This window comes from Strigops habroptila, chromosome Z (assembly GCF_004027225.2).
Source record: "Strigops habroptila isolate Jane chromosome Z, bStrHab1.2.pri, whole genome shotgun sequence".
In the NCBI taxonomy this organism is placed as follows: domain Eukaryota; kingdom Metazoa; phylum Chordata; class Aves; order Psittaciformes; family Psittacidae; genus Strigops; species Strigops habroptila.
Window position 1 is genome coordinate 70,462,551 of NC_044302.2, and position 27,785 is coordinate 70,490,335.

At 36.6% G+C, this 27,785-nt stretch overlaps 1 protein-coding gene across 49 annotated transcripts in view; it reads left to right on the forward strand.

Moving 5' to 3' along the window:
- Positions 1-27,785, forward strand: part of PTPRD (protein tyrosine phosphatase receptor type D) — a 1,245,299-nt gene that overhangs the window by 275,257 nt on the left and 942,257 nt on the right. For 48 of the 49 annotated variants that reach the window (XM_030512143.1, XM_030512142.1, XM_030512141.1 and 45 more), the window contains exon 3: positions 13,862-13,934. The gene's annotated coding sequence lies outside the window, so the exon portion shown is untranslated. The remainder of the gene's footprint in view (positions 1-13,861; positions 13,935-27,785) is intronic. The other variant, XM_030512145.1, reaches the window with a different exon arrangement.

Sequence of the window (27,785 nt, forward strand, 5' to 3'; positions counted from 1 at the left end):
TCTCTGGCCACTTTAGACCAACACTTTTGCTTATCTAGTGTTTTTGCAGAACTTCAAATTCTTGTTCTCCAAGGAAACTGAGCTAAATTAGGCCTTAGATTTGCTATATGTTAAAGTTCCTGATTTTGATGTAATTATTCACACTTACATGTTTCCATTTGAGGGATAGATATTTTTCCTTCTCTTGGATGTTACTTTTTGGAGCCAAAGACACATCTCCTGATGTTCTTTCTTGAATAGAAGCAAATGGTTAGGTAAGGAATATTGCAGTATAAATGTCATTTGAGCAACACATATTTTTCACACTCTTTATGTTGCATCTTACTTTGAAGTTCATCATCTTTCTAAAGACTAAACACTGTCTGTGTACTCACACATCTTGAGAATAATTATCAGATATTGTTGATAGCATTATATCAGCAAGGAAAATTTGCTCTAAGTAAGCAAGCAATTTTTGACAGTACAATCTCTGTCATACAAATTTCCTAAACAAAATTAATTTTCCAATTCTATGGGGAAAAAGAAATCACTATGAAGAGATAATTCTAGAGATATAACAAAGTTTTATACAGTCTTCCGTTAAAACAATTTTTTAAATTAAATTATGAAAGTGTTGAGCCTTCTCTCGGACACTTACTCTGATTCAGGCTAAGTACTTCCAGTGTTATGCTGAGCCAATTAAACAGTTTCCAGGATCTGAATGAAGTTAGTCAGATGAAGGATATCTCAGCATGAGAGTTGTTTGTACCATGTTGACTGAGAGTCAAAGTTATTTGATTCTTTCTCACTACTTTTTGGTTTGGGTGTAGATGTGGTTTTCTTTTCTAAAGCACAAAAGTGGTACCTTGTTCATGAGTCCTAAGCCCATCTAAGACCTCATCTGTTACCCTGTGCCATCTCCATGTGCATAACCACACTGTTTAAAGAGATTGCCTTGGAAAAAGTTCGGCTTGACTACAATCTCATTTGTCCTTATAAGTTGCTCAGTTGTTAGAGAGCTCTCTTGTATGTCCCTGGTTGTGGCTTCCAAACATCCAAGAATGCTTCTTGGTGTTGTGGAAAAAACAATCTACATCAAAAGAAAATTCCCAAATCATGTGTTTCTACCCCTTTTACTGTGGTGGTGCCATCAAAGAGGTAAACTTGCAGAAAATGAGACCATTGGTTCTTACATATCAGTGCTGTGCTTTCTAGGCTCACTGACTGTATGTCAGGCGAGTGACAGTGGAGAGGGCAGAATAACATGACAGGAGGACATATTCTCTTTCCTCTGGTAACTGTTAGGTTTGCATACTTAAGGCATGAAATACAATAAATGTCGGTTTGCATCATTTCAATACAAGAGTGATTATGAAGAAGATTAAAGGACAACCGCAAGACAATTAGCCCTAATGAGGTCAAATTGAGATGAGTAGTATTCCTTCACATAGATTCACATACTTCCACAGTATTTTTCAGTGAATTTATTTACATGGCATGTCAGTGACATAGCAGAAGACTGTAAGCCTCATTTCCCGGGGACAAAAATGAGAGAGGCCTGGCTATGTTCACACACGGAGTTTAACAGAACAGTCTGTCTCGAAAATCTGCTGGCAGCCACCAAGCAATGTCCATGTCTTTTCTCTCCAGAGCTTGTGACAATGTGTGACATGGACTTAGAAATAAGGTTTGGGGTCTGTGACATTCACTTTCGTATGTTTCCTGCTTAGAGGAACAAATAAACGTTCTGGAGACAGAAAAGTTTTTTTGGGGAAGACAATATTTTTGTAAAAAATATCACAGACATTTTATAAGTAATTTTCTGAAATGGGGACCAGCCTACTGATCCGTGGGGTTGTGTTACATATCCTCCTTTTGAGACATATATATATATAGCACTGTAATCCACCATTCTCTTATTGGAAGGTTTTCCTTTTTTTTTCTTTTTTTTTTTTTTAATAAAAATGGCCACTCATTAAGTAAAATAATGGAGATTTTTCTATTTCTACAAGTTTAGGAAACCAAATAGAGGAGTTTCCAGAGCTATCCTATGATTTTCAGCTGCACTGTTGATCTTCACATTTTTTGAGGTTTTATCATCTGTAATTTAGACTCGTAGCTATGCTGATATACTGGTATCCTTGATGATACTGAGATCAGAATTAAAAGAGCCCTAACAGTGAAATTATTAAAAGAAATTGAGTAATAACAAAAAAAAAAGCCATAGAAAGGTAGGTAGGAAAAAAGTGTGGGGAGGGGTGGAGTGAAAGACATGCACACCCCCAAATACAGGAAAAAGTCTTACCAATCTTTGTCCCACTACCACAACTTTGCAATGGTTCATTCTATTTTATTTTTTTTCCTTCTGATTTCTCTTTATAGGACTCAGCCCTGTAACTCTTCTTTTCTTTAAATGTACACAAAATCTGTTTATTACTCTTCCAGAAAATGACAATAAATAAATCTAAAGTGGGCTGTATTTATGCTTATTAAGTAGAATATTTAGGATATATTTTAGGTATTAGGTTTACTTGCTTTGGTTGGAGGTACTGCTTTTTTTTAAGACTACGTGAGGAAAACCAGCAATGTTAACAGAAAGAGAAATTCTACTGAACATGAAGAAAATCTTTCAGTAGTGGTGAGCTGGTCAGGTTAATAATTTTCAAGTGATGAAAGCCCATGTACTTGGAGCAAGCAAACTCAATACAAGCAGGTAAAATGCATAGTTTAGAGTAATAAAGGGTACTGAGGAAAGAGTGGATTAATTCATAAAGAATCTTATATTTGAATGTGTTTATAAAAAAGGGCAATTGGTAGTGTACCAGTTTTTCAGGACACATTTTATTAGTTCATATTGCTTAATCAGAATTCCTATGGTGTGATGATTAATTAAGCAACTTAAAGTAAGTTAATTGATGGTTTTATATACGTATAGGAAATGCTAAGCTGTGTATAGCATTAGCCTAAGAAATCTCGGCCACACACAGAGCAATGTTAAAATGTAACGAAATGTGTATTCAAGGTAGTTATTTGCATGGTGTCATTCAGCCTCCAGCACTGACAGCATATATCCCTTGTTATTTGCATATTTCTATTCATTCTGTTTCCAACGTGACTGTGGAAAATATATCTGATATTGAAAAGCTTCTGACTTCAAAATGATTGACACAGTCCATTTCCATATACAACCTTGTTCCACCGCTTTAGAAGGCATTGCAAGATCATATTAAATAAATGCTCGAAACCCACTGGTACGCTTCCCTTGCAGTTTATACTACTTCACTTTTCTTTTAACAGGGAAAAAACATTCTGCAAACTCAATACCAGTTCAGAATAATGTGTTCTTTGTCAGTAGGTGAGAGGCAGCAGCACAGGGAATCCGTATTTCAGAAATATTTGACACTGTTCAGAGCTGAAGTTGAGATTTTTCCAGTTTTCTTCTTCAGTCTCCAATAATAATAAAGAAATAAGAAATTGTTTCTTATAAGCTTATAACAAGAAAGTAGGAGATGGGAAGTTTCAAAAATGCAATATCTGTAGCTTTTAAGACAGGCTTAAGCAGTTGGATTTTGGTTTGTTTGGGTTTGGATTGCAAGGCACTGTACTTTAGTCACCTAAGATCAGTGAGGTGTCTTTCCTGGTTCCATATAGATTATAAGAAACTTAGCACCACTATGAAATTGTGACCTAAATTTAGTAACATAGAATAAGGCTGAAGTCAGCTTTGGAGTAAATAATGATGTTTCATATTCTTAAATGGAATCACACTGCAACAAATAATCTGAAGATCTTTGTTGGTGAGTTTATCTCTTTAGCTTTAGACTCTCTAGTAAAAAAAAAAAAAAAAAAAAGGCTATTTGAAAAATAGTGGTTTTTAACCCACATCTTTCTATCCTGGAGAAGGTTCAGAATGTCATTCTTCTGATATTTGGAAGCACTTGGCTTTTTATTTGTAATCTGTAACTAACACTGTAATTTCTGATAACTGTAAATTTTTAAAATTAAAATTAGCGAAAAATACTACCCATGCTGTTAGAGAGTGATTCAACACAATACAGTTTTCACAAAAAAATTGTGTCTTCATATAGAAAATGCAGAGAATGTGTCTTCATATAGAAAAGTATCATACTGAAAGCAAAATTAAAAATTTCAATTTTAAACTTAAATTTTATGTAAAGGTATCTTGTAAAATATAAATAAAAAATTAGTGTTTTTTTCAGAAAAAAAAATTAACGTGACTGATTTAAAAAAGAAAAAAAGGGGATTTTGGAGATGAACCACCAAATGAGTATTTGTAGTATTTCAGCTGGTTGCTGCATAAGAAGAAAGAGGCCATATGCTTGTTATTCTTGTGCAAAAGGAAAGTGGATTTTTTTTTTTTTTAAATCAGGAAACTATATATGAATATCAATTTTAAATGTTTTCCATAAACATACATGTTTTATAATTCCATGAAAAGAGTAATTGTATTTATCTAATATATAACTGGAATTTTAGGTTTTCCTACTTAAAGAGAAAGCATAATTAAGTTTGTGTATTAGAACTATAATAAATTTATTTTTTTAATTATAGTTCACTAAAAAAATGTATCCAACTTGTGAGAATAAAAAAGTGATTAATCAATGTTTATGCACAGACATTTTAAGTGATAGTTCAGTAGGCATTTATAGTTGTTCAGTTTCATGACTACATTATATGTTTATCCGGCTTGCAGTTTGTCGTGGCTTGAGCCCAGCCAGTAAGTCAGAACCACACAGCCGCTCTCTCACTACCCCCCCTTCTTCCTCCCCCTGCTCCCGGAGGGATGGGAAGGAGAATCGAAAGAATGTAACTCCCACGGGTTGAGATAAGAGCAGTCCCGCAACTAAGTTATAATACAAAACCACTACTGCTACCACCAGTGATAATAATGATTAGTGAAATAACAAGGGGAGAGGATACAATTGCTCACCACCCACCGACTGATACCCAGCCCGACCTGAGCAGTGGTCTGACCTTCCGGGTAACTCCCCCCGGTTTATGTACTGGGCATGACGTGCTGTGGTATGGAATACCCCTTTGGCCAGTTTGGGTCAGGTGTCCTGTCTGTTTCCTCCCGGCTTCCCCTCCTCCCTGACAAAGCGTGAGACTGAGAAAGTCCTTGGTTGGAATAAACATTACTTAGCAACAACTAAAAACATCAGTGTTCTCAGCGTTGTTCCCAGGCTGAAAGTTAAAAACCACAGCACTGCACCAGCTACTAAGAAAGAGAAAAATGACTGCTATAGCTGAACCCAGGACACAGTTAGACATTCAGATGATTGGATCACGTTTTGAAGTATTTAGGTTAGCTCTTGGGTAATAGTTAAATGCTTGTTAAAGTTTTCAGAGTTCATGAAGGTGAAACTGTCTCTGTTTATCTGCTGATATCAGATTGAAGAATCAATGCATTAAGCAAGTCACATTTAAGACTGGGAGAAAGGGAGATCTCGGCTATCAGCATGCAAGTGAGGCAAATGGGCATTGGGACACTGTTTACCATTGGCATATGCATGCTGCCATCTTTAATAAATCCTGGCTCTTGTCACATAAGGAAAGGCCCAAAAGGTTTCCCCCAAAAAAACCCACACAAGCCAATGTGTTCATAAATCAGAAACTTAATTTCAAGGAAAATTTCAGACATAGAAGGTAGGTGTTGCAGAGCTCCCCTGGTCCATGGCTAAGGGTGGCTTCCAGCTGCCTGTGAGACCATAGTGTGTTGCAGACTGGGGCTGTGTGTATTTGTCCTTAAGTCAATGGCCTTGTAGAAAGCTGCAGAAATCTCTGGCTGTGTGGCTAAGGAACAAGGGGATGGGAGTGCACTGTGTTCTAGTTGTGTCCCTTTCTGGGCCTGAGGCTGTGCAAAACAAGACAGTATTAACAAACAGCGGGAGCAGCCACCCTTGGTCACCATAGGCAAGCCCTGCCCAGAGCTTTCCCAGCCTGAGGCCAAGGCTGCTCTTCCCATCTCTCCCTGGCAGCCAGCAGACACCTGCCTTGGACTGTCCATGTCATCAACCACACAGTAGCATGGGCTGCTGCTAGCCTGCTGGAGACTGTGATTTGGCCACTGCAGTGCTAGGGTTAGTGCCAAAAGCTGATAGCTTGAAAATAGCACCAGCCAGAAAGCTGCAAATCTCTGTGGCTGACTGGCTGAGGACAGGAGTGTTCCATGGGGTCTGGTTGCATGCTCTTCTGGACTGCTGGCCCTAAAAGCAGAGAAGGAGCAGCCACTATCTGTTGCACCACAGGCAGCCCCTGCCTCCTTACCTGTGGCCATGCCCCTTTCGCTGTCATATAAAGAGAATGGTTGAGTTGGAAGGGACTGTAAGGATCATCTAGTTCCAACTCCCCTGCCATGGGCAAGGAGTGTCCTCTCACTTCAGCCTTTTCTCACCCACCAGCTTGCTTGAAGCCTAGCCTGGCTCCCCACAGCCCTTTTCATAACCTCCCTACAGCAGCTATGTCACCAGCCCCTTGTGATGTGGCCATTGCCCATGTTCTGCCTACTGCGGTATAACCCCTGTAGAACTAGGCGAGGTGCCAGGGACTGATGGAAGGCCCAGAACATGGCTGCGTAGGGAAAAAGGGATGTTGCTTTTCAGACTTACTCAAATGCACATGATAATTCAGGCCTACAAGGAGAACGGCCAACATGGAAAGCCCACCGTTGCTTCTGTAGAATAGAATAGTGCCAGTTGGAAGGGACCTATAGTGACATCTTGTCCAAATATTTGACCGCTTCAGGGCTCACCAAAACTTAAAGCACGTTATTAATGACATTGTCTAAATGCATTTTAAACACTGACAGGCATAGGGCATCTAGATCGTTAACGAATATATTGGATAGAACTGGCCCTAGAATTGAACCCTGAGGAACACCACTACTGACTGTTCACTGGCCAGATGTAGCCCCATTCACTGCAACCCTTTGAGCCCTGCCCTTCAAGCAGTTCTTCACCCAACACACCATGTACCCACTAATCCCACAGTTGGACAACTTGTCCAGAAAGATTCTGTGAAGGACAGTATTAAAACCTTACAAAAATCCAGAAAAACTACCTACACCTCCTTCCCTTATCCACTATGTAGTTGACCTTATCATAGAAGGATATCAAATCAGTTAAATAGGACTTTTTCCCTTTGTCAACCCATGCTGACTGTGCCTGATGATTTCATTATTCTTTAAATACCTTTCAGTAGTACCCAGTGTAATCTTGTCCATAATTTTTCTAGGAATTGATGTTAGACTAACAGGTCTGTAGTTCCCTCACACCCTTTTTGTAGCTGAGAGTAATATTGACTAGCTTCCAGTGAACAGGGACCTCCTGAGACTTCCAAGACCTTTGGCAGATGATCAAGAGGTGTAATTAATGATTTTTAGTAATTCATAATTTTGTCTCTGTTTTTAAACCATCTTGTACTTGCTTCTGCAAAGAAGGCATGTAACGTGAGTGCGAAGTGAGGTGGGATAAATGTTTGTAAATTTAAGATTACTTTCTCTCTTTGTTCCCAGACATGGAAAAGGGAAGGAATTCAGAATAGCTAGGCTGTCAGGATCAAAATGCAATTTGTTAAACAGTACTTAAAATACCCCATATGTATGAACATGATTTACCATCCATAGAAATATAGCAGATTTCTTACAGAAGACCTCAAATTATAACTTATTGGTTAGCCTTTGTGCTCGTCACCCAAAGTGTCATGCACATTTCAGAGACTCAGTTATGGGATCAAACACATAGCCCTCTATTTATAAAGACTAATTATTTTGTAACCGTTACCTTATCATAATTCCATATACACATTTAAAAACCCCAAACTTGAAAATAGAAAATAGATGCACTGGATTTGTTGGGTTTTGTTCTGGGGTTATATGAGAGTAATAAATTTATATTTGCTAGCAAATGTTAACTTTGACCAGCAGCTGGAAAAGTGATTTTAGGCAGCTGTGCATTTCTACCTTGCCATTTTCACTTCCTTAGACTGTAAACAATAGAAAAGAGGCCTTTTTAGTTTGTAAAGTTCACTTTGCGAAAGAGGTTGTACACTGTCAAAAGCTTTCCGGTCCATACTCCTTTGCAGTGTTCTAGTACTTCTAAATTTGCAAGATGTAGGATGTCTGTAATTTTCCACTTAAAAATCCAGATTTAGTTGACCAAAATACTTCGCAATTTATTTTGCTCTCAGGAAAAGAGAAAAAAACCCCAGAATTTAAAATCCTGAAATTTGCAAAAATAATTTTTTGTTCATTAAGCTGTGATTAGCTTGAACAGAATTAAGAGTTCTCTAGTCTGTAATGATACCCTGGGTCTTCATTCTCATGTTTCATTAAGTTAATAGTCTGGAAGGTCAGATCAAAGCCTGATCAGATCATTGGAAAATTCCTCTTGATTTCAGAGGGGTTTAGATGAGGCATATTGTACCTTCCACAAATATTCAGGAATCTTGGTGATGAGATTTTTATGTTTCTTCGTGCTTGGTTGCTTGGAGGTCATAAGTACCTAAATCCTTAATCATATTTAAATTTAAATCCAGGAGATAACATTTTAAAGCCATGCCATTTAAACTTTGTTGGCATTTTCTTGAACTATTTACTGAAAAAGGAAATAGCATTTTTTCAGTATCTCTTAGCTGTGATTACCCTCATGAAAAGGAAAATAAAAATGTGCAGAACCAATAAGCTTTGCTCCAACTTCATTATTTCCTTTAATATCACTGAGTCTTAATATAGTTATGATTTGTAGCAGAAAAAAAAAGGTCTTTAGTCGCCTATTTTCAACATCTTCTTTTGTGTTACATGTGCAGTGCATTTCAAAGAACATTTTTCTCTGAAACTGCTAGTGTATTATGACAAAATAGTTTCCCCTGAAGTTTAGGGGAAGAGAACTTTTAGGGTGAAACATTCTTGATTCCTATTTGCCATTTATTTCTATTTACTTGCCTTTTATTTTTTCCTGAATCATTAGAAATATTATTGCTTCTGAATGTCATCAATGAGATATAGAAAACCATGGAAGGTCATTATCAATCACAGCCCACCTAGGGTGGAAAAAACACAAACACTAAGCGCCATGAATAAAATATCACAGAATCATAAAATGGTTGAGGTTGGATCTAGACCAATGTACCTGCTCAAGCAATGCTACTCAGAACAGGTTGCCTAAGACCATCTCCAGGTGGCTATTTAATATTTCGAAGGATGAAGATTCCACAGCAATTTCTGGGCAAACTGCTCCAGCGTCCATATTAAAAAGCTGTTTCAGCTTCAGGCAGACCCTTCTGTTTCCTTGTTTCCATTGCCTCTTATCTTGCGATTGAACACCAAAGAAAAGTACCTAACTCCATCTTCTTTGCACCCTCCCTTCAGGTATCTGCACGCACTGATGATTTTCCCCTTGAGCCTTCTCTTCTCCAGACTGAAAAGACCCAGCTCTCTCAGCCTTTTCTCACAGGAGAGATGTTCCAGTCCCTTCAATACCTTCATGGTGCTTCATTGTTTTGCTCCAGTATGTCCATATCTCCTTTGTACTGGGGAGCCCAGAAGTGGACATAGTGCTCCAGTGACCTCACCAGTGCTGAATAAAAAGCAAGGATCACCTCTCTTCACCTGTTTGGTGAAGGAGTAGAAGGTTGCAACTCCTTCTACTTGCAACCCTGGAAGATGTTGACCTCCTTTCTCTCAAGGGCACGTTGCTGACTCATGTTCGACTTGGTGCCCACAAGGACCCCTAGAGCCATTTGTACAAAGCTGCTTTCCACTTCTGCTTGTTAAATTTCATGAGGTTGCTGACAGTCCATTTCTCCAGCCTCTTGAGGTCCCTTTGGATGGCAGCCCAAGCCTCTGGTGTATCAGCCAATCCTCCCACTTCTGTGTCATCTACAAAATTGCTGAGGCTACACTCTGCCCCATCTTCTAGATTATTAATAGAGACATTGAACCTCATTTACCTCATATTGATCCCTGGGGGACACTGCTACTTACAGGCCTACAAGCAGACTTTGTATTGCTGACCAAAACACTCTGAACTCAGCCATTTAGCCCATTTTAGCTCAACCTCACTGTCTGCACATCCAGCCCATATCTCATCATTGTCTCTGTGAGGGAGTTACTGTGCACAGTGTCAAAAGCCATATGGAAGCATAGGTAGGTAATATCCATCACTCTTCCCTCATCTACTAATCCTGTCACTTCACCCTAGAATGTTAACAGGTTGGTCAAGAATGACTCCCTCGTGGTGAATCCACACTGACTGCTCCTGGTGTTTTTCTTGTTCAACTGCTTGAATATGTTTTCCAGGATTAGCTGCTCCATTAGGTTCCCAGGATGGACTTAAGGCCTGATGGACCTTTAGTACCAAACTTTTCCCATTCTCTGGGGTTACTGAAGGGCAGTCTTACTAGTGAAGACAAAGGCAAAGGGTGCATTCAGTATTTCAGCCTTTTCCATGTCCTGTTTCACCAAGGACCCTGATGCCTTCCGCAGTGGGTCCACATTTTCCCCAGTCTTCCTTTAGGACTTGATACACATTGAGAGGCCATTCTTGCTGCCTTTGACATCCCTCACGAGATTCTATTCCTGGGCTTTGATTTTCTTGCAAGCTTAGACAGTGTCTCTGTATTCCTGCCTGGTTACCTGTCCTTGCTTCCACCTTTCATATACTCTCTTTTTAAGTTTGAGCTTTGCCAAGAGTTCCTTGTTCATCTGTGCAGGGCCCCTGGCATTTTTGTCTGACTTCCTTCTTGTTGGGAGGAGTTTTGTAGGATATGATCCTTGAATATGAAAAGCATTGCTGAGAAAAATCATATTCAGGAGAATGACAGAAATACTACTTGTAACTGAGAATACAAAATACTTGGCAGTGGCAGTTATACTTATCATATTTTTAGGTAACGGAAAATGTTTCCTTTTTATTATTACTTGTCTTAATTTAAGGTTAACTTTTCAATACTGAGTGATTAATTTATGTGTAGAAAGAGTGCACATTTAGGAAGTGGACGGATTCTCCACTGCACGTAAGAGGGGATCAATAGACTAAGAAGCTGACAGTCTTTGTGCATCTGCATTCTTCCTTTGTTCTTACTGTCACAACATATGTTTCAGTTACATTATTGGGAGGGTTATTTTAGAATAAAGAGAGGAGTCTGGCAGCAGGGTAAAATCTACAAGACTTGCAGACTAACAGCATAAAGACCAAAATCTGCTGCTTTTCTTTTTGTTTTGTTCATGATTGTAGTTTAAGTGGAACATGTATTCCAAAGACAAAAGAAAAGGAAGTACTGAAAATGAAGATATTATCAAGGCCTAGAGAGGATAGTACAAGAAGGATGAGATGGAAAGTAAACTATTCCTGCTCAGTCTAAGCTAGCTTTATTCACTAAATGGGATAACAGTGAAAAAATGGAACATTTGCATATTTATGGAAGACACTGGGAAGGTGGAAACATGGTAAGTATTAAGGTACATGAAATGAAAGAAGGGAAGACAAGAAGGCAACTTAGAGCTAGAAAACAAGAAACATAGAATGGTTAGGGTTGGAAGGGACCTTAAAGATAATCTAGTTCCAAGCCCCTTGCCATGGACAGGGACACCTTCCACGAGACAAGGTTGCTCAAAGTCCTGTCCAACCTGGCCTTGAACACTTCCGGGGATGGGGCAGCCACAACTTCTCTGGGCAACCAGTTTCGGTCTCACCACCACCATAGTGAAGATTCTTTTCCTAATGTCCAATCTAAATCTCCCTGCTGTCAGCCTAAAGCCATTTCCTCTTGTTCTGTCACTACTTGCCCTTGTAAAAAGTCCATCTCCAGCTTTCTTTTAGGGCCCCCTTTAGGTGCTGGAAGGCTGTTGGATGGTCTCCATAGAACCTTCTCTTCTCCAGGCTGAACAAGCCCAACTCATTCAGCTTGTCTTCATAGGAAGTGTGCTCCAGCCCTCTGATCATCTTCGTGGCCCTGCTCTGGACTTGTTCCAACAGGTCCATGTCCTTCTTGTGGCACAGTACTGCAGGTGGAGTCCCATCAGAGCAGAGTATAGGGGGAGAATCACCTCCCTCCACCTGCTGGCCATGCTCCTTTTGATGCAGCCCAGGGTACAGTTGGCTTACCAGGCTGTAAGCCCACATGGCCAGCTCACATTGAGCTTCTCGTCAGCCAGCACTCTCAAGTACTTCTCTTCAGGGCTACTCTCAATGTGTTCTCTGCCCAACCTGTAGTTGTGCTTGGGATTGCCCCAACCCAGGTGCAGGACTTTGCATTTGGCTTTGTTGAACTTCATGAGGTTTGCACTGGCCCACCTCTCCAGGCATGCTACATGCATTGGTATAGAGGCATTTCAGCTGGGACCCTGATGATGAGGAGTTATTGGCTGGAGTGGTTGGAAGTCCTTTGTGTTGCTCATCAGGTGCTCCATTTCTGACCTGTGATCCCTCTCCAGTCTCTGGACATCTGCTATTAGCACCAGCATCAGGCTGGTAGGATCAGGATGGATTGAGGTTAACCTATCCAGCAACTTCAGTTTAAAGCCTTCTTCACAGTTTGGCAAAGCCTGTGACCAAAGATACTCTTCCCTTTCTCTGAGAGGTGTACTCCATCAGTCCCAAGAAGGAAGAAAGTAGAAAACCATCATGTTATAGAGAATATGTCCTATGATGATGGCACAGATAAAGCAATAAACAAATTAGTACACCATGAAAATACTAACTTCAGTCCCACTAAAAATCAGAAATTCACTGCTTAACACAATAACAACAAGCCAGTTGAGGTTTGGGGCTTTTTATTTGCTTTTTTTTAATCCCACAACCAGTCTTTCATTATGAAAGAAAAGATAGACCATCATTTACCCAGACTATTTGCATGTGATAAAATAATTTAAGAGTACTTGGCAGCCAAAATTGGCTATTTGCCCAAAGGGTCAACAGGCCAATGCATTCCACAAAAGTTGAAATGGAAGAAGGTATGAATAAGATGAAGAAGAAACAAAAGAAAAAGTCAGTTTAGAAAGGAATATCTTTGCATGATAGAAATGCTGTTGTCACAAAAGCAATTATCTTTTCCACCCAAGCTACAAATAATATTAAATCAGACCACTGTGGAGCTAGGGCATAATTAAACACATCCAAAAGCAATGTATAAAGATATGCACATCTGAAAGGAAAGGTGCTTATAATTTTATCTTCTTACAGTGACATTCAAATATACGCTGTAAAGTTGATTCCTGCTTTCAGTGTGTACTTGACACTCATCAGTTTTGGGTTGCTTAGTTTATAGGCCCTCTGTAAGCCTGACTTCTAATGACAAAGATTTAAATAAAAGAATTAGAATGGACATCCGTGTGGTAGAGATTGACACTGGTTTGTGATGTGTGAACAGATAGCTTTACTTTTGGAAAGGCTAGAGTTCTGTTTTCACAAACTGTTAAGGTAATTTACTGATTAACATACTGCCTCTAATAGTACCACAGGTTTTGGTAATACCTCTGGTGTACTTAATGAGCTAATAACATAGGTTCAGTTACGAAACTACGTTTTAGCACTAAAAATAGTAGTTGAAAAAGTGTTGGTCTAGCACTGACATAGCAAGAAAGTATTTATAATTAAAACAATGTGTTTGAAAACATAGTTGTTGTTTTGTGAACACTTTAATCAGAAAATCTCTAATTCACATCATTTAATATGTGACCACTGATGATCCAGACTCTTTTACATCAGAGTTAATCTCAAAATTCTGCTTTGTTTTGCTGCCTTTCAATACCAGTTTGCAGAATTTATTTACAGTCAGTGTACTTGTTCTGTTTCTTGAATGCTTTAGAACTGTGGTGTTCCTCTAGAAATGAAAATAAAATGTGTTTTATTTTCTCTTTCAGGGAAATCTTGAAGAGTCTTACGCTTTTAATCCTCCAGTCATTGATTGTGCTGTGAGGACATTGAGGTGAGGTGGTAAGTTGGCATAGATCTTTTGCTTTGTTCAATTAAATTGTCATTTTAGATTTAACTGCTGAAACAATATCCTTCAGTGTTGTGTTTGTGTGACAGAACTTGACAAATGTCTTCCTGGCAAATTCCCCAAAAGATTGATTTTATATGTAGGAAGTCTGAATCATAGAGGCATCAGATTTGTTCTGTATTTGCACAACTGCTTCATGTCATATGAATAGAGCAGTTGATTCATACATGCTCAGTGACTGTTTTCCAGAAATTCTAGGTTCCTATACATCTGGAAAACTGAGTGATTATTGTAGTTGGTTTGGTAGAGTGTGAGTCACTCAACAGTGCTTGACATTGTCAGCTTTTCAAATTTCAGTGATCTATTTGTCAACTACTTGTCAGTCATTTTTTTTCAGAATTTTCCCTGTCCCCAGTATGGCAAATCTGTAAAGGCTTTTCTTTTCCTGACTACAGGGAGGGCTGATAGATTTAAGACATCACTGTTACCAGGATAAGCAAATTTTTCGAAGCTCAAATAAACTACATCATGACTTCAGTTGATCTTAGCAACACTCTGGTAACTCTTATATAAAAGTCCTCAGCTAGGAATTTGTGTCTGAAATAAGCTGATTTTTAATTTTTATTCTAGACCCTAAGCAGATAGAACAGGAGCAAAGGTCACATATTTCTAGGTGTCAGAGCAGTTCTGAATAGTGAAGGATCCAGTGACTGTAGGTCACAGTTCAGAGAATCACGGCTGGTGACTCACTATTTCTGACCTCTAGCTGCTTGGCCAGTCAGTCTTAATAAACCATGTTGTGTTTTGTTTTGGTTTATTTTGCTGTTGTTGGTTTGGGGTTTTTTTGGTTTGGTTTGGTTTGGTTTTGGTTGGGTTCTTTTTGTAGGGTTGGGGTTTTTTTTCTTTTTTTTTTTTCTTTTTTGTTGTTTTTTTGGGGGGGTGTCTGGTGTTGGTTTTTTTTTTTTGTTTGTTTGATTTGGTTTTTTAGGTTTTTGTTTTGTTTGGTTGGTTTTTTTTTTCCTTGTTTTTTTTTTTTTTCTGAATGTTTTCAGGGGATTTTGGGAGTTTGGGCTTTTTTTAAATGAACTGAAAGCTAACATTACTGCTGGAGCTTGAGTACTCAGAAATATAAAACTTCATCTTTCAGTGAGAAATCATATGGATTTGTTTAGCTGGATTCCATTTTTGTGGTATTTTTCTCTATTTCTACCCATCCATTAATAAAACTAGAAGAATAGTTTTACAACTTCAATTATACACCCTTGTTGTATGAAGAAGATTAATGTTTCCAAATTTAATGATTACAAGAAAACCTCTCAAAGTACCAGATACTGAAAACAATGAAGTTGTATGTTATTGCATTTTCTGGACATAAAAATGGTCATACATATATAAATATGATCTACATTGCAGAGTAAGGACCACTGATGTAGCATAGATTCTTATTCTTTGCTTTATTCTATTCTTGTTGATAAATGAGGCATTTACAAAGTAAACATGATGAATTATTTCTGACTTTAATATATAAGATCACCCAGTCCGGAGTCTGTTACTTTTTAAACCAGCAGTTATTTGTTCTGGTAAGTTGTCTTAATGACTTTATTTTTGTTATGTCATTGGAGTATAGTGACAGCTACTACATGTTGGTCTAAAAGCAGAAGTGATTTCATATAAGCAGTGTCTATTTATTTGAGTGAATGCTAACAACAGAATTCCATTTTGATACAAAGTTTCCTTTGAAAGGATTTTTTTTCTTCCCTTTGCAAATCAGCAATGGATTAAAGTGTGATCTAAATCATGTCATTTCGTCATCCTTTTGTTTGGTTAAGGTATAAATTACTTTTATTGGAAGTAATAAAATTATCCCCGTAACTTGGTTATTCTTAGTGTAAAACTATAAGTAGTTTCATGCAGTAAAGTATTTTACCTAAATTAATAAACATGTTCTTAGAACAAATTCACATTCTTAAAACAAGATCTAATAAATGAAAATCCAATTTATTTCTGCCTGCCTTTGCATTAGGGTCTTTTTAAATTAAATATGAAGTTAATATTTATATTTCACAGTTAAAAAAGCCTTAACTCACTGCAGTTCAATTGCTGCAATCTTTTTAAGATTGCAAATCTTGAATAAAGGTATTTACTTGCGATTTCCTAGAATGAAATCCTATTACCTTATCAAATATAAGAAATTTCTTTGAAGTAATCAATAGCAATGAAAAGCCAAGGGGAAATAAAAATGGAGGGGAAAAAAAAAGACTCCTCAATTAATACCAAAGTTTGAGTTGCTTAAGGTTTATGTCAGTTTTATATTTCCAGATCTGTGACAGACGTACAGTGATACAGAATTTTCAACTTCCATACATTTTCTATTTCAGATGTTATGGAAAACAAAAAATACAGATTATGCAGACTTTCTCACTTACTGAAATTAATTTAGCAAAATTTCATATTAAAAAAGCCTATTCAAAGTTGAAGAGAGGTTGCCTTCTGTTGTGTATCACTTTCTTTTAACCAGAAGTTCAGTGCTTTGTTTTTCTCTGCTTGGTGAGCACTGTGTCAGCTCTGAAAATATTAACATGCAATTCTTCAGGGGAAGATTTTGGCAGTGCAGAAACATAAAGCATAACTCTCAGACTTCAATGTGTCTCAGATTCTGTGTGTAAACTTCTATGAACAGGGATGCGTATGTGACACTTTCAATGATAATTAAGATACATCCAAGAGGAGACAACAGGTCTTCATTATTTAGAATTAATTTGTTGTGCTTCATGAAAAAGATGGAAAAATGTAGATATAGGCAAATAGGATGCAATATTTTACTGTTTGTGAGATAAAGGAGGCAATTAATAAACCTTAATAAGAATACATGAGTATTAAATAAATGTATTAAAATTCTTTGCACTAACTTTCAGTTCAATAGCCTGGCAAGTTAAAATTAGAATATTAAAGCTTTAACCTCTAGGCCAAATTTTTTAAGCCAGTTTAGATTGGCTGAGTTTGAACATTCTTTTAGCTTGACAGTTATTTGGCTTGCTGAAATGTGATGGTGGAGTGAGTTCAAATGCTGTGGATAAAAAAAAAAAACACATTACAAAGCAATTGTGTGATATGACAATAGTTCACATCTCACAATCACAACAGAAAGGTCAAAGTCTGGATGCCTGTGCAGAGAAAACTGCACTTCAAATGAAAAATAGGTCTTGTGGCTTAAAACTAATGAGGTGCCCTGTGAAAAAGTGAACTTCTTCCCCTGGCCCCTGGCACCGGCAGTATTACAGTTGTGGTTAAAGAATTCCAGTTCATTTAGCTACTTATCACCAGCACAAAGTTCACTTTACCACTTAGTCAAGCTTAAAATTAGGGAGAAAAAAGTACCTCTGTCTTTTCGTAAAATCTGTATTGTTCCTAAAAATATGCTTGCTGAAAGTGAGAATAGCATAGCGTCAAGCAGTAATTTCTACTGAAGGAATAGTGATTAGGAGAGAGTGCTAATGGACCTGCAGAAGATCTTGGTACGGTTCAGAAACGTTATTAATGAAAATATTTTTGTCCACAAAACTAAAGGTGCTTTAAGTAACTTAGTTCTTCTGGAGTGCTGTCATTGTGTGGATAGAAACCTGAATCAAGCATATCTTCATAGAATATTAGGCATTTTGAAAACACATATGTTTAGAGTATCAACGTTTTTCCTTCTTAATGATCTATTACAAATTATTTTCAATAAAATAAAATGTAAACCATTCTTAGTGTGTATTTTTTCCCTGAACAAATGTTGGTGTATCTCCCAAATATGCAACACACAACAAATAGAAGTGGAAGGATATATGTAATACAATGCAGTATTTCTCAGTAGCTGTGTGCCAAACTTAGTAGACAAGACACAAAAAGTAATCCGTAGAGCTACAAAGCAGAAAAGGTTATAATCTGAAAAAAAGAAAATGTTGCTTTTCTATAAATATATTTTTACTTTTCACAACCAAGTAATTCTGAATGCATGCAACATAGCTTCTGTGGGCTAATTGTGGGATATTAATAGCAATATATGTGCATATATTGAGAACCAAAACGTTTTAAAGAGTGTTTTTAGGGTCACCTGTTGTTATGCATATATGTTAATCTTCTCTTGTAAATATCTTATGTATATCTTATGATCACATGTTCAAAAATGTGTGCATGTATTCACCAGTTTTCCTAAATATTAGGATCATTTAAGGAAAAATATTGATTATTTCACAAAGGCCGTTGTAAGACCATGTACAGCTTTGAGAGACCTTATTGCCTGGTGAGGCATGTGTATGCCTAAAAAGTAATTCATTATTCTCTGAGAACACCTTTTTATTTGAGTCATGATGTGTTGTGTGGAACCAACCAAAACTTTGTAAGTTTTGAAAAAGCTCATTTTCCCTCAGAGTATTCTTTGTAGAGTACAACATACTTTAGAAACATTTAAAAAATAAATTATAACTTCCCCAAATCCTTTTGCATAGCAAATTTGAATGGTTTTTTGTTTAGTTTTTAATATTTTCATTTCTATATTATAATTCTTATAATCTCAACAATATTTATTGTATAGTCTGAAAGTAGCAGTGATACTGTAACCAGGTACAAAATTACTGTCCTTCTAAATCAAGACAACCGCAGTGTGTGTGTATATATATGTGTGTGTGTATATATATAATTTTAATAGGTGTTAATGTAATTCTTTTTATAGAACAGTACAGTTGGTAAAGAAGGCTTTATGTGTAAATTACCATGTGATCTAGGATAGTGACAATCTGTCCAGAATAAAGAGGGATTGAAGATCTGTTGCATTTTATGGAAGTTACGAGATATGATATGAGACTCCTGAAGACAAGGCATCTAAAGTGTTTTGGTTTTTTTTTTTATGTTTTCCATTTTTAATTCAAGTGCATATTCACTACTTAACTTTGTCTGCTTGCTTTGTTCTTTCAACATCCTATGATGTTACAAATAACTATATTTACTTTCTTTCATTTGTCTGATTCATGATCGCATTTCTGATATCTTACAGTAGTATAAATGACAGCTTGCAAGTATGAAAATGCCTTTTACCATGCTTAAATCCAGGCAGCTAACTGTTACAGGGCTACTATTCCATATTTGCTCTTTGTGATACTTCATGCTGTAAAAATCCATTGACAAATTGCTTATGTCTGTGAGCAGCACAAGATCATCTCAAATATGCTGTTACCTTACTTATTTGACCACTAGTTTAAAAAAATAAAAAAAAAAAAAAACCAAACATAGGTCTCAGATACGTAGAACAAAATCTCTTTTCGTACATAAACTTTTTTTTTATAGGCAGTAGCATATAATCCTATGTCCCCGAGGTAGAATGTTTCGTACTTATATTAGGAGAAATTGCGTAGAAGAGATGTTACCAAGGCTGATGAAGGCTGATGACGGTTCTAAAACTGGAATATAGTAGCTTTTTAAAATATTTTTCACACTTCAAATACGTTTATTAAGTTATTGCAAATATTGTGCAAAATAGAAGATTTCTAATTTTAGAAACATTAGAGATTAATGACTTTAAATGTACGATTCTGGTCTAAAATCTTTGTCATTCTTTGTTTCCCACTTCATACATTTCATTCATGTTGACCAATAAAACCATTAAACTGCTTTCTTGAAAGCTGATTGGTACTTCAATTTTTTTTATGCCTCCCATAAATAACACATTATCCAAACACAGTCGTCATTAGATATTCCCAATAGTATGCTGTGCCTTTATATCTCAAAAACTAGATTTAAACTATTGGGTTACAAAGTGAAGAGCTCCAGTAACGAAAACAGGAAAAAGAATCATATCTAGAAATTCAGAAAGGTTGATCCTGAATTCATTTTGGTGAGTTGGAATTAGAGATAATTTCACATGCATTGAATCCCCAAGATTAATAAGAAATTACATGCTTGTCCTCAAAGAAATTTTTTTAGCAATGATGTATAACATATGAATCATTTCCTTTAGCTCTATGGCAAGAAATGGCAAAACACCAACACCATGAAGAAAAGAACTACAAAAGGTTTTGTTTAAAAGTAACTGCTATTTATTCTACAAAAATTGTGTAAGACCAGAAGACAGTGATACATTTCATGACTCCTCTTTCTGCTGTATGATTTAATGGTACTAAGATACTTTACTTTAAAAACAAACAAGCAAACAAACAAAACTGAAGGATTCCCTCCTCACGAAATCAGTGCAAAATTATTCAATTTTTTTTTAATATTAAGAGGTGAGAACTAAATTACTGGATGATCTTTAAGGTCCCTTCCAACCCTAACCATTCTATGATTCTATGGTACTTGGAATTGCATTTCATTTTTTTAGTATAATGTTTTTCTATGTAAATTCAGCACTCTGATTGCTTAATCCTGTTGTAATTAGAGAGTTTCAGAGTATTTCTTAAAAAAAAAAAAAGAGATGGTACTCCTACAGTGCATTGCACAAACAAGCCTGTGTACAAAGAACAAATCTATATTTGTCTGGAGTTTGGGGGCTGGTGAGCAGCAGTGAGATTTTGCAGAATTTAAGCCTGAATTTTCAAGTAATTTTTCTGACAACACTATGAAGCTCTGTCTAAGGAAATAATACAGAATTTAGTAATTATTTACCCACATTATCTGATGTATAATTTTTTTTTTTCACTGAATGACAAAAAAGTGTTGCAAGTTCTGCTAATTTAGGAATGTATTTTTAAAGAAACAGTGAGTATTACAACTTCTCCACTGAAACATTCACTTCGTGCTATTGTAGGTGACTTTGTTCTACTCCCACTCTTTCTTCTCCTGCTTAAATATTTATCTGAGGTAATAACAATAATTATAAAACGTATATAAGTCAGCAGCTGTTAGCACACATATTTTTGTTGCTGACAAATTCAATTAAAGACATTGCTAGCTAAACCAATCAAATAACAGGTAGCTCAGAAAAGGTCAACTCTGAATTATTGTTTCTCATAATAATTTCCCAAACCATTAAGTCCGTAAAATTAATTTGAAACTGAAGGTCATAAAAGTAAATTATGGAAAATGTCTTGCTAGTTTGTGGGTATTCTGGAGCATAAAGCTATGTGTCTCCCATGCATAATGCTTCTGCTAACATTGTCCAGGTTGTAGCAGAACTACAGATAGGCTCTAGCAGTATTTTCATTATAAATGCGTGTTTTCAGGAATGCCAGCAATAGTCAGAAAACCTTTTTTTCACCAATGAGTACAAACCCATCATTTTTCTTTTTTTTGTTGGTTGGGTTTTTGTTTGTTTGTTTTGAACTATGTTTTGGGAAGTTATGAATGGCGAGAGAAGGCTTGATACACAATAACAGGTAAATTTATTGTAATAACATCAATAGATTCTGATCTTCAGTAATTCAAAAGGAAAATGTATTTCCAAAATTCCAATATAAGTTTGAACTTACTTTGTCATGAAAGAAAATGCAAATTATTATTAAAAAAAAAAAAACAAACCAAGAGATCTTAAGACTTAGATGGGATGAGGCAGTTGTTTATACATCTACATGAAGTTTTTAGTGACTCTATGAGCAAGGCCCATGAATGCCAACAATTCCACACAACTGAGGTTTTCATGGTTCCTGATTTGGCTCTTCTAACAATTTTAACAGCTTGCAGAAGTCAGAAAGAAGCCTAAAATATGTAGCTGGAGAAGCAGGGAATTTAATGTGATCACAGTTGTAAAAAAAGTAAAAAAGATCACTATGGAATCAACAGGTGCTGCCAAAACAATTTTCACCTCCTCTGCTTCTACACAAATATGGATATATCCAATTTATAATTACTCCAGAACAACACATTAGCCAAAACAGCTTTGCAGTTAAAGTGAAGAACAATAGAATTCTATGGCCTTTTTCAAGACAGGCAGATTCATATTGTTCATATTGTTTTAATAGACTTACATGATACTGATTGTTCTGCTTACCCTTGGCCACAGCTTCCTTTGTAAAAGCTTCCTTTCAGTAGAGGAAAATGCTTATTCAGATTGTCTTTTAGAAAATGCAACATTACAGATTAATAGAGTACTATAGATTAATAGATTAATCTGAAAGGGAATAAAAGTTACTGGCACATTAAAGCCAAAATCTGTATCTTAAATACTTAAATCATGCTATTCAGAGATCACAGGACTGGAATTTGAATATGTTGTGTGTTTTATTCCTGTATATTACTGGAATTTTAGTTTTTATTTTTATCCGGAGTAGCTGTAATTTATTTTATTTCCTTTTAGACAGAAATGAGATCTTCAACGAATTGCAGCCCTGTCAGACTCTTAAGTACAAGTGTCTAGGTCACTTTTTAATTCCTCTATAAACACTATACTTTCCCAAATTCCCAAACTGTACCTGCAAGTTAGGTTTACTTCAAAAAGTGACTGCTTGAAATTTTTTTTCTTGTAGAAAGCTAGAAACATTTTGATTTCTGATTGAAAAAAGGGATTTTTTTTTCCCTTCTTGTTAATCTTTATAAGTGGATAGAGGTTCAAGGATTATTTTGAAATACAAATGCCAGCTGTGGGTTTCTAACTGAAATTGATTTAGGTGAGAAAAACACAATTCAAACATAAGTTTTAATGTTGTACAAAGTTCAGAGTCTGGACTTCATTTTCAGACTATTTCATTGCCACAGACACAACTGTTTTTTTTGTCTGGTATTATATGTATTAAAATAAGAGCACATTTTAAATAAAACTCAATATTCAAAATCTAAGTAAACTGTGGACAGGGATAAAACATTTGTTTATTATACAGCAGTTTGTAGTGGAAGTAGAGTAGTCAGCATGGATTCACCAAGGGTAAATCTTGCTTGACCAATCTAATAGCCTTTTATGCTGACATGTCAAGATGGGTCGATGAGAGGAGAGCAGTGGGTGTTATCCACCTTGATTTCAGTTGGGGTCTCCAGGAGCTACTGGAGAGGGTCCAGTGGAGGGCCACAAAGTTGCTTAGGGGTCTGGAGCATCTCTCTTATGAGGAGAAATTGCAGGAGCTGGGCCTGTTTAGTCTGGAGAAGAGAAGACTGAGAGGGGGCTGTCATTGAGGTATGTAAATATCTCAAAGGTGGGTGCCAGGAAGATGGTGCCAGGCTCTTTTCAGTGGTGCCCAGTGGCAGGACAAGGAGCAATGGCCATAAACTAAAACACAAGAAGTTTCACCTCAACATGAGGAAGAACTTCTTTATGTTGAGGGTGGCAGAGCCCTGGAACAGGCTGCCTAGGAGGGTCGTGGAGTTTCCCTCTTTGGAGACACTCGAAACCCTCCTGGGCACGTTCCAGAGCTGTAGGTGTCTCTGCCTTGGCAGAGGGGTTGGACTAGATGATCTCCAGAGTTCCCTTCCAACCCTAACGATTCTGTGATTCTGTGATCATCAAAATGGACAATTAAAGGCTTAAAAATGTCTCATCTTCCCATGGACTACTGTATTGTCTATGAATAGAACTGATTTCTACTAATAATATTCAATTACTCATGTCCACATGGTATTACAAGACCTTTTGACACCAGCTAGGAAACAGAAGTTCTATTTCCTGTTAAAGTAAATGGTTTTGGCTTTACATTTTTCTACATGAGTATTAAAAGGTAAAAAAAAGGAATAAGTGATTTTGTTTGTGTCCAAGGAAGAAAGAAATATACCACAAAACAAATAGAAAGACCAATCTCAGAGGAGTACCATCCTTTTCATGAATAACAATTTGTCTAGTTAGAATTGTCACGCAGGGCACTGGAGATATCAGGTAAGCCTAGCACTTCCCCTAACCTGAGATTGGTGAGGGGGAAAAAATCCAAAAGGCAGACAGTCACTTATGTATTGGAGCAGTTCTCCTTCATATTCTAATACATTAAGTTTGAGAGAATTTGGTGCTAGGCCTTGCGGTAGTAATATCAGAGTTTTGAACCTGTTTCCATTAGGAGGAAGGATTGTGAAAACCCCAGCACTTTGGAATTTCAGACATCTCTCAATCTGACAAACATTATCAAAAATTTGGTTGCCACCCAACAGACTTTTCAGGGAAAGCTTTTATCCAAACGAACTGTTCATAATTAAAGAAAAAAAACAAAACAAAACAAAAAAAAAAAACCAAACCCAAAAACCAAACCAAAAAAAACCACCAAAAAACAAACCCCACACAAAAAGGAACAAACAAAAACAAACAAAGGAAAAAAACCAAACTACCAACAAAACGAAACAAAAAAGGGTTTGCCACTAGATCTTAGAGTTTTGTCTGGTATACAGCATTGAGAACCCCAGCATGTAGGTAGTTACAGAAGTAAAAAAGAAAAAGGTGGCCTTCAGTCTTTTGTTATAGGATCAACAGAAGCTTGCTTGTATTTCAAATAGCGAAATAACAGACATCATGGCCTCTATTAATTTTGACCAATCAAAAGTTGGGAACATTAGTATGGAAAACTTCAGCTTCTACAGAATAAACTGCATCTCTGTACTTGAGCTACACTAAGTGTTGCCACACATTTTGAGGTGATTCACAGAACTGGAGATCTATCACTTCTTACCATACCTACTGCTCTCATAACTTTTTCTTTCCCTTTTATGTCTTCTGTCCTGCTCACCTGCAGAAAGGAATTGTGTCATTACCAGTTTTCTTGCATGTGTATGGAAATCACAGTAACTTTTGGAGAAGCACATGTGCAAAAAGAAGATACAGCAAAGAAGTGGGATGGTATTTACACACATAACAGCAGCATAATCCATTTTTAAAAAGGCAGATTAGCTGAGAGAAATTAAATCAATGCCTTCCGCTCATTCATGATAGTCAGAAAACACAGTCTGCGTCAGTGCGTAATTCAAGGGAAGTTTCATAGTAGAGTGAGGAAAACTGACTTGGCATAATTGACTTGTTGACACCAGCTATCCCTCTACTGTTTCTTTTAGTTCTTTATAAACAATTGTCTCTAATATCCTCTACTGCCAAAAACAATCCACACCCTGTGAATGATGGTGGTCATTCCAGACATTAGCATACATATTCTTGTCTAGTATCTTAAAAGAAAATTTAAAGGATTAAACCAATTGAGCAGAATGACAACTTTGAATTTGGTTTTGAAAATTAAATATTTATCTCCAGCTATAATATAACTATATTTATATGAAATAAAAATACATGTATACCTGTATTTTTTTCCAGCTTAAACATCTTTCAATTGCACTTACATGTCTTCCCTGCAGACTATATTTATGGCTAAGCAGGGCCAGATGATACTTCTTTATCATCAGCATTTTTTTTTCTTATAAAACAAATAAATAATCTTCTTACTGGCAACTGTGAGTTTCAAAAAAACCCATATATTATTAAATTGATTTTTATACATCAGGCAAGGCACACAAAAAAAGTAAACCAGCAAGCTAATGAAAAATAAGCTGCTTTTTCTTAATGGTGTTTATTGATGATAGCAATAGTATCTGTTGAATAATAAAACCTTTTTTTGATGATTACAACCTCATTCTCTATCCTAACAAATCAGCTTTACATCACAGCAAACCTGTTCAAATCAATGGATTTGTTCAGGATGGAAATACCCATAAAAATGAACAAAGTCTAGCATAGTAGGAATTATAACTTGTGTGTGTGTATGTGTGTGAGAAAGAAAAATAAATGTCAATATATATTAAATAATCAGTCAAGTTTTACAATTGGTCATTTTTCTGGTCTGAACCTGATTCCATCAAGGTGAAATATAAAGCTGTAAGAAACTATGAAAGCACATCACTTTAAACCAGCCATATTGCACCGGGTTATTCTGTTATACAGTTCCTGTAACTGTCTGTAAGAGCTGTGAACAGCAGAACACACACATAAAAACAGCGGTGATAAAAAAAAGCAGCTGTAGCTTTGTATAAATGGTGTGCTTGTTTCAGATACTCTTCAAGTCACAACAGGGGGGTAGTTCTTAGGCAAAGAATAAAAGTTGCAGAAGCCAAGGGACTATCTGGAGGGAGAGTTTTAATAAAAGATGAACTGCTATTCTCAAGGTATAAATTAGGGCTCTCCCTGCCAATACTCTTTACAAAGGTAGGGCATACTTGATGATGTCTGCATAAATGTGTAGTGTCTTCAGCTAGAAGAAAGAAGGGTATGTACCATTTCTTCAAATATCTTTGCAGATTGTTATGTTTTAATTTGCCCCAGAATATTCTAATCTGCATATTGACTGAGATATTTGTTCACCTAAAGAAAAGTTTAAGGGGACATAATGTCTGAAAAGGCAGTGAGGCTTTCTTTTTAGGAACAGTTGCAAAATACAAGTGTAGCACTAAAGAGAAGGATCCTTTAAAACAACCAGTCTCTGTTCTTTTGAGGACACACTTGTGACATGTTCTCAGAAAGCACTTCAGTACTCCTAAAATGTAATTATCAATAAGAAACTGGAGCAGCAATCATTGCTTATGAAACTGAGTTTATTAGAGTGAAATAATCCACACAGCCAAGAAGCTGTCAATAACAGACCTTACTAATACTAGCAGAAGCCTTACCTGGATTGATTTCAGTGAAATAAATTACTTGCTCTTATGCAACAAAAACGTGAAATATGCTGTGTTAAAAGAGATAAAAGTCATGCGTACAATATGGACATATGGAGGGATTTCAGTCTCTTTGGTCCACACAATATTTTAATGTCTGGGAGCCTAGCCAAATGTAATTTTGAGGCAGTTGACAAATCAGTGGGAAAATATCACAATCAAACCTAGATAATTAGCAGTCCCCATCTTTGGGCCAGTCAAGACTTACAAACTACTGCAGTCGATTTAAGGTCCAAAAGCTTCTTGTCTGGAAGGAAGCAGCCTTTCTCTGTATTGAAAACAGAAGCTGTTTTAGGCAATTTTCATTTGATTCCTTTCTTACAGTATGTTTTACATGTCTGTGCCATGTACATTACTTGGAAAGTTGTATGTTCTGTAAGTAGAAGACATTTCTCTTTTAGTTTTTTATATTCAATTAGAAGACTGCGTTATACCTTGTTTTGTTTTTCCTGATAGGCAGCAGAAGAATAAAAGACACTAGGAAAGTGGTTGGCATTTTACGCATATGAAAAACTCAACAAGTAGCATTCAACTTTCTTTCAGCACTTATGGTGATGTCTACTTCTCCCTTCCACTTCCCCTGTACGTTATTGCCTTTTCTTTCATGACATTTTAGTATATTTGATCTTCCTATTAAGGCGTTGTGGTTTGGGTTTTTGACATTGTGTGTTTGGGATTTCTTCCCTCCCCCCATGTTGTAAAGTGTTTCAGTCTCTCTCCTTAAATTCTTGAGCAAATTCTGTCCTGATGTTTATCAACCTTTTAACAAATATTATCTGATCACTAGTATGAAAGACCTAAAAATCTTCTCATGATATTTCACGCAGTAACATTGTGTGTGTGTCTCACTTGAGAAAAAACTCTCTCCTACCTAAGATCAGCCCAGAAAAAGAAGATAAGCTTATTTATTCACACCAGTCTCCAGAAGGAAGTGTGCTCTAACACCAGGATGCTAGAGAACATTAGTGATTTCTGTAAACTCTAGAACTATTTATACTGTTCACTGTGTCTTTCAAAGCAAAGAACCTTCTAGCCAGCTAGCTTAATTTACTGTGTCTTCATTTTTTTTATATGATGCTGCCTCATCATCTTGTTGCTTACTTCTGTGCAGGTCCGTATGTTTGAGAAAAAGGCAAACACCTCAAATATTTCCAAATTTCTTTTTGGAATCCTTGAAACTGATTAATTTCTAATCATCCATTACAGTTTACTTTCAAGCAAAGCATCCAGGAAGAATGGTTCTCACTCATGCAGGAGCACCAAAAGGAAAC